This window comes from Galeopterus variegatus, unplaced genomic scaffold (genome assembly GCF_000696425.1).
Source record: "Galeopterus variegatus unplaced genomic scaffold, G_variegatus-3.0.2 Scaffold6110, whole genome shotgun sequence".
NCBI lineage: Eukaryota > Metazoa > Chordata > Mammalia > Dermoptera > Cynocephalidae > Galeopterus > Galeopterus variegatus.
Window position 1 is genome coordinate 87,377 of NW_007732221.1, and position 10,425 is coordinate 97,801.

At 38.3% G+C, this 10,425-nt stretch overlaps 1 pseudogene; it reads right to left on the minus strand.

The window, feature by feature from the left end:
* Window positions 1-5,094: 5,094 nt before the first annotated feature.
* Window positions 5,095-6,537, minus strand: LOC103605839 (annotated as a pseudogene).
* Between the last annotated feature and the right edge of the window lie 3,888 nt (window positions 6,538-10,425).

The following is a 10,425-nucleotide window of genomic DNA, read 5'->3' on the forward strand; positions in this document are numbered from 1 at the left end:
CTAGCAACAGGTGCTATAAATGTGGGAAACCTGGTCATTTTTAAAGAGGTTGCCCCAAATGGGAAAAGGGAGAAAGGGTGATACCCCTCATGACTTTTGACGAGGATTAGGGGGGTCAGGAGTTCCCTTTGGTAAGTTCCCACCAGGACCCCTTGATAAACTTAGGGTGGAACCTAAGGAAGAAGAGGCAACATTTTGACACAGGAAAAACCAAAGATCAATTTCTTAAAAACTATATACTGGCCATATTCTCTTCCTTGTCTTCCCTCAGGTTAAAAGGGCTTCTTGCTCAGTCCCTGTTTCTTGAATTCACTGTCCATCATTTCCGTCTCTGCGACCTAGTGTTGGCCAAGACCTGAGAGGAGGACAAACTTTGGTGGAGTTGGGAAGGTCCCTACCAGGTGCTGCTCACTACTGAGACTGCGGTGTGAACTGCTGAAAAAGGGTGGACTCACTGTACTAGGGTCAAGGGACTAGAGACCTCACAAAAAAACAAACAAACAAAAAACCCCTAAAGATCAGTGGGAAATGTGTGGGTCCCCAGGAGAGTCTTTAAGGGTAACTTTAAGAAAAGTCCCTTAAATTATGGGTTGGGTCCAAACCTGATGGATTTTAACATGGGTAAGCTTGGGGCAATCTTTCCAGGTGATATAGGAGATAATTATTACCCAAGGCAACTGCCCAATTATCAACATAGCAAAGACCTCAATGCCTCAGACCATCCAATTTGATGTACCTTAGGTCCGCTCCTGTGGTAATTTAGAAAATCAGAGACAGACTCTGGAGAATGAAACAGGATATGGGGATATAAATGCACAGGTAGAGTGGGTTAAATTTTCTGTGCACGCATTGAACAAGAGCGATTGCTACGCATGTGCTGCAGGATGGCCACAGGTGCAGGTAATTCCATTTCCTCTTGGTGGGGATACAGACCCAACTGGAATGCACTGTATGGTGGCTCTATACCAAGACAAGGATGCATGGGGAAATGAAACCTGCAGAAGCCTGTCATTGCTTTTCCATGGACTATGAAGGACAGATCCAAGGGTGATCCCTTCCTTCTCCTTAGGGGTGATGAATCACTTCTCTTGCCTCTCCAGGCAGGGGGAAAAATTCAACAAACCCATAGGAGATCAATCAACTTGGTACCTGTGTCCTAAACATCTCTGGTGAGTCAAGTTACAACTATTCCAACCTCCCCATGCCCTGAGTGGATGTTTGGTGGTACCGTAAAAGGAAAAACCTGCCTGGTCTGTTGCCACTCAAATGGACTGGAACTTGTGCTTTAGTCCAATTAGCAATTCCATTCACCTTGGCATTTCATCCGACAGCTAAAAATCATAGTGTCCATCCTCAAAAGCAGAGAGCATTAGAGGGCTCATTTGACTCATACATACATAGATTCAATAGGAGTCCCAAGGGGGAGTTTATGTCATGCCAGGATGGAAATGCTGCACCTTTATTCCAATTAGTACTGCCCTGGATAGGACCATTACTAAAGCATTACAAGGGTTTACAGCATTGGCAAGTGAATTGTCTAAAAATGCAGGCATTAGTTATGGGGTCTCATGGCTGGCTTAGTTTCAGTGCAGTCATGTTGAGCCTTCCCCCACCCATTTTCATTTCTTCTCTGGGAACAGATTCCTCTCCTGAAAAGGGGTAAACATTACTGTTATCATCAAGGGAATGTCTTGTAGGTTGTGTCTAGCAGGCTTCAGGCTGGAATGCTTTGTACTGAGATAGTGGCTAATCAGGAGCCTATGACTTAATCTAGCAAATGTTATTGGACCACAAGGACTGTGTCACCCTGCATACCACTGATTTCAAAATTTCCCATTACTCTGAACCCCCCCTAAAAGTCTTATAACCCCCCTGCTTTCCTTAGTTTGGTGGGAACTGATCTGGCTGAGTCTTCCCTCCACATTAGTGGAATAAAAGCTATTGGCTGAGGAAGCACCTCACTTGGGTCTCTCTGTCTTTGTCTCTCTGCTTTCTCCGTCTCGCTGAACCTAACATTTATGATCCATTTACTGATTGGTTAGAAGGATGGTTTGGGAAATGGAAGGGGGTGGTAGACTTGGTCCTAAACTCCCTTATAATTCTAGCTGGAGTTTTAACAGCAATAGGGTGCTGCTTTACTCCATGTGTCAGAGGCCTGACACAAAGGTTTATAGAAGCCACAATTAATAAATAAAAGCCCATGAACTATGCCCAAAATAACCTCACGTTGATGCAAGTTAACCCAGACTATGATGAGGAAAGCTAACGAATGCTAAGAAAATTTAAAGAGAACCAAAAATACAGTGAAAATGGAATCAGTGGTTCTTAAAAAGTAGAGGAGGGAATTTGTAAAAAAATAATCTAAGTTATTCATTTTCAGAAATGACTTATCTGAGGGTGTTTCATTGAGATGGTAATTAGTTACTAGCCCCTTTTGTTTTTTTCATTTTCCCAGAGGGTTGCTGAACAGATAAGACTCTCCTTGAGATGGTAATTAGTTGTTAGCTCATTTTGTTTTCTTCATTCCCTGGTGTTTCTCCTTTCACAGGGCTTTAGCAGGCCTTTTTCCGCAGTGAATGGATTAAAAATGGTGGTCAGGTGTGTGGTTCTGAGGGCTTTAAAAGAAGAGAAGAGTCTGTCTCTCTGTCTCTCTCTCCTCTCTCTGCTTCCACTGTCTTGCAATGTGAGACCCCTGGGTCACTGTCACCACCACCAGATGGACTTAGGACTTCCCAGCCTCAGAAACTGTAAGCAACTTTATAAATCACCCAGTTCTGTGTATTTTGTTATAAGCAACAGAGACAGACTAATACAGGGTTCAAGGATAAAATATTTCTTTGAGAAATAGATATTAACACTTCTGTTTACTTTTGTATGTTCCTGCATGTAGCTGCACTTATAGGTTGTTCTAATTGAGCTCATCTTACTAATTTTGTTGTTCACATGATGGCTTTGTTGTTCCTATAATGCTGTGACATGAACAGAATTCAATTCAGGTATTTTGGCCTTCACTCTTGGTATCTGATTTGAGTCATTCTATTATCTCAGGGGCCATCATGATTTACAGATGCAACTTTATTATTTGAAATATAAAGGACAGAGTCGAAAAAGAGAGAAAAATGTAGCCCAAGTGGTTTACCAGGATAAGCAAGGGATTAATGAAGAAAACATGATCACAAAGGAAGCCATATACGTTTATTCTCTTTCTCTGTCTTTCATGTGCAGCCAATAAGGGGACTAGCATTTCAATTTCCTCCCCATTAACTCCGAATACTGAGAGGTGAACAATTTGTACTTTGTTAAGTTAGCAAAAAGTCTTCTTTCATTTTCTTATAATCTTTATATACTCACTACTTCATAAACTGGTAATTTAATGCCATTTCTATTTTTCTGAAAAGTCAAACATAAAGAGTTTTCTTGGTTAGGCTACTTATATGGCTCATGATTTTTCTTCTCTTTTTACATTTAAGTTATCTTAAGATTTAATAACAACAGGTAGCTACAGTGTGGCTCAGAAATGAAAATAGATAAAATAGTTTTAGGAACACATGCATTTCTACCTGCTGGTACATTTATATATCATACAAAGATACATATTTATTTTTAAAGTAAAAACTTTGAAAATGAAAACAGTTCATCAAATTTTTACCAAGGTATGGCAAGAAACCTTTTATGCAAAAAAATAAAAATAGAAGCAAAAAAGAATAACACTTTCAACTTAGTTTTTTAAAGTCTTAAAAATCACATTAATGTTACAAATCACTGTTTCTGAAGATAGAATCCTCTCCCATTTCTGTCATACTTATAATAAAACATAAAAAATGCTCCAAACACAATAAGTGGAATTCTTACATTTTAAACCATTTCTTAATATATAAAGGATAACAATTTAAAACATATTTTACATTTCTACTTAAGTTTATATTGCACTAAAATTATTTTACATGGAAGAACTAGTTGATATGTCATGACATAATACCTTAGAAACATTCTTTGACATTCACATCTACATTAATGGATATTTCACAGACCACTTAAATAAATTTTCTAGTGTACACCAAATCATCTAACAAAAACAAATCTATAAAGCTTCTCTGTTTTTGATAGCAAAAATACTCAGTATTTATTATTTTACTGGCTTTGGGAAATATATTGACTTTTTTTTTTTTTTTCTTTTTTTTTTTTTTTTCCTTTTTGTTTTTTTTTTACTGCCCGGAAACGGGATCGCAACCCTCAGTGTTGTGCCCGCACTGCGCTCAGCCAGTGAGCGGGAACCGGTCTCCACATGGGATCCGAACCCTCGGCGGGAGCGCCGCCACGCTCCCAAGTGGTGCACTCTCCAGTGCACCACCAGGCCGGCCCTATATTGACTTTTAAAAACACATATAAATCACTCATGATACCTGGTAATAATATTTGAGCAAAACCTAATACTTCCTCATTTATTTTTGAGTCTCTACATAGCTATTTTTTAAACACAACATTTATTTTACTAAAAAATAAAGGAAAAAGTATTTGTCCTTGTATCCAGTACAGCAGAATTATGAGAAGAGAGATAAGAATAATACTTCAATGGTGACTATGTTCTATAGAACTTAAAAATTCAGTTGTCATCATTTTGCTGCAATATAACCAAATTTGCTTATTTTAATAATAATAAACAATGTTAGAATCTTTTTTAAATCATGATTACAACTAAAAGCTTGCATTTTTGAAGTGAGTTCTATCTCCAAATAACACTTTAAAATGGTTTCAAACAATCTAACTGATTAGCCGGCATCAGCTTAGGAATTTTCTTTCAATGTTCTGAAAAAAATGTTTGGCATCAAAAATATATAAAAATATAATAAGTACTTTTGATTTGATTTGTGACTTAAAAAAAAATTAAGTACTAAAATTCCAGTGGTTCCTGTGACAGGGTAAATATACCCTTCAGGTAATGTTCCTCCCACAATTGAAGTAACATTTTATTTCTCCCTCTGAAAATTTATTAATGAAAAGAAACCAAGATTTTTAAAATTGAGGTGAAAAAACTGCTTCATCAGTTCATATGTTGTAAAAGTCATTGCTTGAGAGGGATTGCAGAGAATGTAATTAAGAGATAAACCATGATAAACTCCTTTTTGAATTCCATGATGTCCATAGGCATACTTCATAGTATCCTGCGTGGTTCTGAAAGACAGTGGTTAAATGATGACACTTCTATGCCCACGCATGAAGAGACAATTTCAGGATCCATAACAGCATTTTAAAAAGAAGCTAAATGACATCTTGAATATTTTTGGAAAGCAAGTGTTATAACAAGCTAAAAATTCATAATAAAACAGTCTAAGTCATTCCAAACAAATAGAAGCATTGTGCATAGAATTTGGGGGCTCATTAATACAACATATTTTATTTTTACTAGTTCTGTGATGATTACAGACAACACAATTTCATAATAATATTTGAAATATTGATATAATCTTCTTAAAGGATGTATGAGAAGGTGTCCTTTATGCTTTCATTACAGCTCAAGTTCTACACTATTACTAGCAGGTGGTTGTAGACCTAAAGCTTGAAGGGCTCAGCAATGAAGGCTTCCACATTTCAAACAGAACTGCTTCTTTCCTTTCAAACCAAAAGGCTATCTCGACTGAAATCTTTAAACAGTCTTTTGGATGATCAAGGCATCCTAAGGTCCTGAACAAACGTTCTGTTCTTCTCAGAACATTCCTGATTGCATTTGCCAATGAGCTACATTGAACGTGTAGGATGCTGTCTGTGCTATTGCTCCAGCAACACGACCGCAAAGTAAATTTATGTGAGTTTTCAAAACTAAGACGTTAGGATTGTCTGATGAAGATCTGCCAAGAAGGGTAGTAGGAGCTTGGGAAATCCCAACACTCTTTAAGTTACCAAAAATAAAAAATGAAATACTTGCAAATGGAGCCATTCCAAACATAGTAGGCATCAGGCCTCTGTAAAATCCAAGGAAACCACCTTCATTACAAACATAAATTTTTCTGAATGCATGAATAATTCCTGTATAGTTGTGTTCCCCTTTCATGTGGAATGCTAGGCCTACTCTAAGCATGTCAATACAGCCTGCCATGGATTTAACCATTTATTTGTGCACACGACTGGAAATTCCCAGCTTTGTAGTAATTAACGTTTTATAATGTTCAAATGCCATAAACTGGATTGTGCCATAGGGAAAGATTCGAATCATCATTGCACCATACCCTTAACATGAGGGTACTTCAAAAACTTCATGGGATAATAGAATTGAAAAATAACATAAAACTTTCTATGAACTTTTTGAAGTACCCTTGTACAATTCAAGGTATTCTTCCTTTTGGGGAACAGCACACAATGCAGAAAATACTCCTAAATGCTCGAAATGGTGATTGTGAGCTTGTAATAAAAACTTTTTTGATACAAAGGAGCAACTATTGTTTTGGCACAGCATTCGGCAACACCTCCAGTCAGACAGGAGTGTAGCCAGTAGACGTCTCAGCACGTAGTGGATCCTCTGGCTTCTGCTGCCTGCAGCATTGGGGAGGAGGGTGAGCCTCTGCCATCAGGGTTGCAATGGGAGCCTTGTTTGCCAGCTTACAAACCATGGGCCAAGACCATGGCCAGAAAGGACTATGACAGGATGCCAACCTGGTGGGACCGAATCATGGTTCTCCTTTCTGTTGTGGCCATTTTTCATTTCTACATGGAAGTTTGTTCAGCCTATGAGACAACTGGCAATATGCACCAGCCTCTTTCACTTCAGACTTTTGTTCACTTATTAGATGGGATGTTGTTTGCATCTCTTTCTTCAAAGTTCACTTTGAACAACTGGATTCTTTGTTCTGTTATACACACTCAGCCAGCATGTGCACATAAAATGAGACAACGATGCAGAACCCACAGTATTTAAAGAGGATCAAGACACATTGAAGAACCCTATTGTTCACCTGCGTAGAGAGAGCCAAAATCAGAGACCTGGCACTTTCTCCAGACTACCTACTTTTTGGCCGTGTGCATATATAAACATGTTCTTCAAGAGGTTTGCTTGCTAAATGGTGCCTGTGGAGTTAGTGTTTTATGGAATATAATAGGCACAACTTTTCAAACACTTGAAAAGGCTGCAACTCTTTTATCCAGTGATGGGGTCAAACTGTGATGACTGGTGTTTCCTGTGGGTTTTAAACATGAAGGTAGCTTCCTGTCACCAAAAACACTAGACAGCTATTACTATCACCGCATTTAGTGACTTTAAAATGAAGACAATATTTCTCTTTGTAAGGTTTGCTATTTCTTGGTGGTAAATACATCCCAGAACCACCCCACTGAAGCATCATAGGAGAGTGCAAAGGAGCTATGGACTCAGGGATAGGAATCTGGGCTTTCACTGGTTGGGTGAACTTGAAAAAATTGCTTAGTGTGTTTGGCTTCAATGATGAGGCTGAACCACATGATCTTTAGGTCCCATTCTGTTTCTAAGATTTCATTCTTCTATGACTCTAGAAGGACTTTTATCTATTTTCTTAGGCAAGGCTTATATGTAAACAATATAAGTAATATTATACTATTCTTATCTTAATAGTGTTCCAAAAAATTATATAACCTCTTTCTGCAGTATATTTTGAAACCTAGAATTTAGCCAGTAGGTTCTTCCTGAAGTTGAACCTGAGTTGCAATGGCTGCAAATTATTTCTAGTATCCTTTATTCATTTCTAGGAAAACTCCAAAATAATGTTTCCCCCTTGATGATATAATGGTTCTGTGTTCTTTGGTGCTCTATCTGCTATGTCTAGCACAGTTCCTGACACATGGTAGGGGCTCAGCAAATACTTTTAGAATGAATAAATTAATGAACAAATGGTTCATCTTCATAAATATAAAGCATGAGGCTAGTTTTCAATCCTGACGAATAAAGGAGTTGATTGGCCTTTGGCATTTCTGCACAGCCAGTTTCTAATCATGCCCTTGTCACATCTTCATTTATGAATTTGCCCAAGTTGTTCCCTCCACCTGAAATGCTGTTGCCCTTTATATCTGCACCCTCAAATTCTACCTACCCATTCAGACATACTGCAAATGGTACTTTGTTCCTTGAGCTCCTGTCACTGGAAGCAATCTCTGCCTTTTCTGAATTCTCTTAGTCCTTCATCTGAGCCTCTCTTGCCATGATCACGTTTTGCCTTGCTCTATAGTTAGTTCACAGTGTTACTAGAGTAGAGGTTGAAAATTTAGGAAAAGGACAAACAGCTAGAAGAAGAGAACCCAAAGATTAAGAATTAGGCAGGAGTGTCCTTGGCCTGTACTCAGATGTGCAATACTCTTGTAAGGACTGTGAGTATGGCAGAGAATGATGTATTTGCTTTATGACATTGGGAGGTCATCTTTTTGTTCTGTTTCCACACTGGTCACTCAGTCTTCCAATTATAAATTGGTTTCTTGTACAGATTTTGCCACCCAGAAACAATACTGACAACATTAGTTTCCTTTCATCGTTATGACAAATTACCACAAATTTAGTGGCTTGAGAAAACACAGATTCTATTACTGTTCTGAAAGTCAAAAGTCTAAAATAAAGGTGTTGGCAGGGCTGTGTTAAACTGGAGGCTTCAGGAGAAAATCCATTTCCTTGCCTTTTCTAAAGGCCGCCTGCATTCCTTGGCTTGTGGCCCCTTCCTCCATCTTCAAAGTGCATCACTCCAACCTGTGGTTTCAATTATTACAACTCTTTTTTCTCTGTGATCCCCTTGCCTCCCTCTTATAAGGACCCTACTCTGAGCCCACATGTATAATCCAGGATAATCTCTTCATTCCAAGATTCTTAATCACATCTGCACAGTCCCTTTGCCATGTAAGGTAATGCATTCACAAATTTTGGGGTTAGAATGTAGATATCTTTGGGGGCTATCTTAATCACATCTGCACAGTCCCTTCGCCATGTAAGGTAATGCATTCACAAATTTTGGGGTTAGAATGTAGATATCTTTGGGGGCTATTATTTAGCCTACCATGTTGACCAAAGGACTTGAATATGTTCTCCTTCGACAGCTGTTCATCTGTTATTGTACATACAAACACTGACATTTTGGTTAAAAGGCTCTCTCCTTGTTCTTTTGTGAGGTGGTCCCCAGTGTCAGTTTAGTTCTGAGCACACCAACAAAGTCATATAATCCCACCTGAGCACCATAAAATTGCTTGTTTATCTCTGTTATCTGTTGGGTAGTTTATGCCCATCTCCAGTTTTTATGGTTTTCAGGTAAGCTCTAGTTTTTGAATCTATTCTAAAACAGTGTTGGGTAAAGAGGTTGCAGAAAACATACTTCTCATTGAGGAAAAAGAATAATTGAAGGTCAGATAACCTTATCCCATAATTTTGCTTAAATTTTTTAGGATGGTCTTAATATAAATTTCCTCCTAATTATTTGGGTAAAATTATAATGCTCTTTCTTCTCAAAATGTAACTCAGAATATGCTTGGAAAAGGTTAAAGAATTAAAAAATGAGAGGCTACAGGGTATAGGCATATTACTTTAGGTCAATGTCTTCTAGCACCCACCTAGGAAAAAATAGCATGAGTTAAACAATAGGAAATCAATTAATAGGGTCAAGCCTGGGGGAAATAGAAGACAAATGGATAGCTTAAAATGCATGACAACTCAAGTTCATGCTTCAGTGACTAACTTTCTTCTTTATCTGACATGCTTAAAGTAAAACTTTTACACCTTTTTTTTTTTTTTTTTTTTTAAAGTTCATGACAAAATTTTAATGGGAAAACTCAAATAGTCTACAGGACGCATCGTTTAATGGGTATGGGTGGTGTTTATTAACAAACACTTTCTTAAGATGACTTCAAGGACCATAGAATTCGGGAGCTGGAAGTGTTCCTAAGACAACCCATTTAACCTCCTTATTTCACCGACTAGAAAACTGAGCCTCAGATAGCTTGACCTGCCCAAGGTTACCTGGAGAGCATTGTGCCCCGGGCTCAGAATCCAGGTCTGCAGGCTCCCGGTCCAAGCTTTTGTCAGTCTATTGTTCTACTTCTGATTCTTTTCTATTTCTTTCCGTGTGTTCTTTGACCAATAACCAGATCCAGTAGAGAAAAATAACTGAGACCGTACTGACATCAACCTTTCTGGCTATAAGAAAAGGTGTGGTAAAGGGAAAAGGAATTTGACACTATATATTACAGATTTAAACTTTTCATGTTAGTTCCTCATCAACATAGAAAACTAAGAACTGCTTATAAAAGGAAGGAGCTCTGTGAAGTGCAGTATGTAGAAAAATGTAAAAAGTCCCCACCTCCATAACTTTTCCTCTCTCCCCTCTCACTTTGACTGGTTAACACCGTCCTGGGCTGTAGCACTAGGTCCAAGCAAACCTTTCCTGACCTCTTGGTATGAGATAATCCTAATCAGAACCCTGAGATTAA